At 33.8% G+C, this 3,976-nt stretch overlaps 1 long non-coding RNA gene across 1 annotated transcript; it reads left to right on the top strand.

Annotated features, from left to right (window-relative positions):
- Positions 1 to 2,075: 2,075 nt before the first annotated feature.
- On the top strand, positions 2,076 to 3,772 carry LOC104226806 (uncharacterized). The gene is made up of 2 exons (XR_710931.2): positions 2,076 to 2,294; positions 3,398 to 3,772. It is a non-coding gene; the product is annotated as an uncharacterized lncRNA (long non-coding RNA).
- The last annotated feature ends 204 nt before the right edge of the window (positions 3,773 to 3,976 follow it).

Below are 3,976 nucleotides of genomic sequence, written 5' to 3'. Positions count from 1 at the left end.
GCCCGGTTAGTAGAAAAAGAATTTTCTCAAAAACGAAATATAGATTATTTTGATGCATTTGCACCAGTGACTAGAATTTCTTCTATTCGAGTTTTAATCGCCTTAGCTTCAATCCGTAAGCTTTTTATCCACCAAATGGATGTGAAAACTGCTTTTCTAAATGGTGATTTAGAAGAAGAGATTTATATGGTTCAACCTGGAGGCTGTGTCATTCCTGGACAAAAAAAATAAAATTTGTAAATTAATTAAATCTCTTTATGGCCTTAAACAAGCTCCTAAGCAGTGGTATGAGAAATTTGAACAAGTCTTACTGAGAGACGGTTTTTCTTCAGTTGAGGTGGATAAATGTGTTTATACTAAAGTGGTAGACAATGATTATGTGATAATATGTCTGTATGTTGATGACATGCTTATATTTGGTACAAATTTAAATATTGTGCAAAGTACTAAATTATTTCTGTCTGCTAATTTTGATATGAAAGATATGGGTGAAGTAAATATGATATTGGGAGTTAAAGTTATAAGGAGTGAAGATGGCATAATATTGTCACAAGAATATTATGTTGAGAGACTTCTTAAGAAGTTTGAATATTTTAATGTCACATCTGTAAGCACTCCTTTTGATGCTAACTCTAAGTTGAAAAAGAATAATGGTGACCCAATTGCTCAGTCTAAATATACACAAATTATTGAGAGTCTGATGCATTTAATGAATTTTACAAAACCTGATATAGCCTATGTAGTGTGTAGACTGAGCAGATATACTTATAATCCCAATAGAGAGCATTGGTCTGCATTAGATATACTAATGAAATATTTGAGAGGAACCATGAATTATGGTATCCTATAGAGTGGATTTCCTTCTACTTTAGAAGGGTACAGTGATGCAAACTGGATCTCTGATTCAGATGAGACAAAATCCATTAGTGGTTATGTATTCACCCTTGGTGGTGGTGCAATATCTTGGAAATCTACTAAACAGACGATCATTGCTAGATCGACTATGGAATCAGAGTTTGTAGCTCTGGAATTAGCTGGTTCTGAGGCCGAGTGGCTAAGAAACTTCTTAGCTAATATCCCTTTAATAAAGGACGTATTGCTTCCTGTGTCTATACATTGTGATTGCCAGTCGGCAATAGCTATACCAAAGAATAAATCTTATAATTGTAAAAGTAGACACATGAAATTTAGACATGATGTCATAAAACAGTCGCTGAGAGAAGGAATAATTTCCATTGATTATGTGAAGTCGGAAGTTAATTTGGACGATCCTCTGACTAAACTTGTGGGAAGAAAATTAATTCTTCAAACCTCAAAAGAGATGGGGTTAAGGCCGACATACTGTCAATAGATATGGTAACCCAACCTATGTGATTGGAGATCCCATGAAGTAGGTTCATATGAGTAATAACAAGTCGATATTGGCACTGAAGTACTAAAGAGAGTGCTTGACTGCTACTAATTGAGAGGCTGAGTAATAACTCTTAATGAAATTCATAGTCCTTATGAATGTTGTATTTAAAAGCAGTATGCACTTGACGAATTCACCTATATGAGAGTGGACTGGGCCGCTCCTATGAGATTTTGGTCTAGTCTCTAGAGCTCTCATGAATAACCAGGCACGCGCATGACCTATTGGGCGCAAAATCGCGTTGAACAACAAAATTACCGGGGGTCAAAATGTGATTGATAAAATCTCTAACTTATAATAAGAATTATTGGTTCATAGAAATATTATATTTCATCAGTAATTTTGTGAGTTAAATTTTTATTGATCTAAGTTTGGTTCATAGTCTAGAAGACACCAAACCTATTACATTTAGACCATACAAATCCAGCAAGTTTATTTCAAAAGGTCTTTAAAATAGTGGGGAACTGTGGCAATATTTTAATGCCCTTTGAACAAGTGTTTTAGCCCTTCTAGAAGGTTATGATTAGTGACAAAAGAAGTCTAAAAAGTGGCAAATGTTCAGCCACGTTTTTGCCATACAAAAGCCAAGTTTCATGCAATTATAAATATAAATAGGCTCTCACTTGACAAGAAAATTACCATCAGCAAAAACAGCATTCTTCTCCTTTCCTTTCATGCCTCCCTTCTTCTTTTGTTGTCCAATATTAAATATTAGTTGTTTCCTTTCTTATTTACTTTTCCTACTTGTTAGCTAGGTTTGTAATATAAATATTTTGCTGAATCCTGTATCCTCTAAATAAAATAGAGGTAAGCTTGTTTAATCCTAGAGAAATATTTACACTGCTGAAATAATTTCTCAGGATAGTGCCCAACACGACTCAAGGTAATTCGTGTATCTACTTACAAAGAATATTGAAATGGTGTTATTGAAATTCTTGCTCTCAATTACTACAGTTTTCACCTATGAAATTTAAAACTTCATGACAGTGACTACTAATAACTCTTCTTTTTTTAAAAAAGGAAAAAGTTATGAGTATTGTTCGGTCTACCAATAATGTGAATATTCTTTGATTTTCCCATCTCAACTCTTGGGTGGTCTATAAGTTGTTTATATTGATATAAAGTATTCACAAAATCTGACGAACGTCAAAACTTATATGTATGAAAATATTACCAACACATTTTCTGTTTTAAATTTAATCCAACTTAGTCCAAATTAACTCCAAATGACTTCAAACTTTGATATTCAACCTTCTAATGCCAATATAACAATTTCCAATGGTTAAATTAAACCAAAACTTTCAAAGATCAGTAGACTATCTTTGTCTTCTTCAGCAAATGTTTTTCAAGCTCAATAAAATCCAACAACGTGTTCGTCAATTTTCTTCAACCAAGCCATTCTAAATCATTAGGGAGAAACAATATAAGCTTAATAAAAACATTACCACTCAATTCTAACCACAAATAAGCTATGGATTTTCAACTTTCTTTATAAGTAAAATCCAACTTTTATTAATTGATTTATAAATAGCTTGGTCTTGAAGGAACATATACAGCTGTGATTGCTGATTATGTTATTTCTTCGGAAATTGATCTTAATATATGCATAAAATTTCCTCTTATGTTGGCAAATTTTAATTACAAATCCTACAATTTGCTGAATTACATGATATATTTGCCTGGAGCTGGCCTGCAATAAAACACTTTCTGCCTTATTTTGCCTTGAGTCTACAAGGAGGGGAGTTAGTATGCATGTCGATTAGATCTACTCATGATAAGAAGAAATAAAACTCTTAATTACTACATACTATGTGAACGATTTGCAACTTTTTGAAGAGTTTATTAACCGCTGGTCCGCTGCTTCTACCGTAATTTTCTTTGAACCGTTCCAAATAGCTTGACACTCAAATTGTTACCCTTAATACTATATCCGGTGAAAATCGAGCTTGCCTAAGTTTGTATGACTAACCGAAATTGGGGTGACAGATTAAGGCTCGTGCTCGGTTATATCGGACCATGGTACGGAGATGGATTGGTAAGCTCGTGAAACAATGGCCGATCAAGATCAAGATCTGCCATGATCGAGACCGAAGCGAGAAAGAGATTGAGCGAGATTGAAGGAAGCTTGCTAGGTCGAATAATAGAAAGCCGAGATATCCGTGATCGGGCAAGGACCGTGGCGGAAATCTCGGCACATATCAAGTCAAGACCGGACATTTATCCAATCATGGGATTTCCTTCTGTAATATGAATTATACCATAAATAAGATTCCTCTACTATATAAAGAGGCTTCTAATCATTTTGTAATCATCATACATTCGCGCATAATCAAGAAATATACTACATTTTCTCTCTCTTAAGCTATACTGTTCAGTTCATACTTTTCCAATAGCATACTCAGTTGGTTCAAGGGCGATTTAGCTCGAGGACCACAATTGTTCATCACATTAGTTTGCTTTATTTTACTGTTAATTTCTAGCATTAATCCTCATATTTATCATTTTGTGCCAAGTAAAACCATATATCTTTAAAATCACCTATAAGTTTAATTGTTATCCAATTTT

Source organism: Nicotiana sylvestris, chromosome 6 (genome assembly GCF_000393655.2).
Source record: "Nicotiana sylvestris chromosome 6, ASM39365v2, whole genome shotgun sequence".
Classification (NCBI taxonomy): domain Eukaryota; kingdom Viridiplantae; phylum Streptophyta; class Magnoliopsida; order Solanales; family Solanaceae; genus Nicotiana; species Nicotiana sylvestris.
This window is presented reverse-complemented; position numbering and strand designations above follow the sequence as displayed.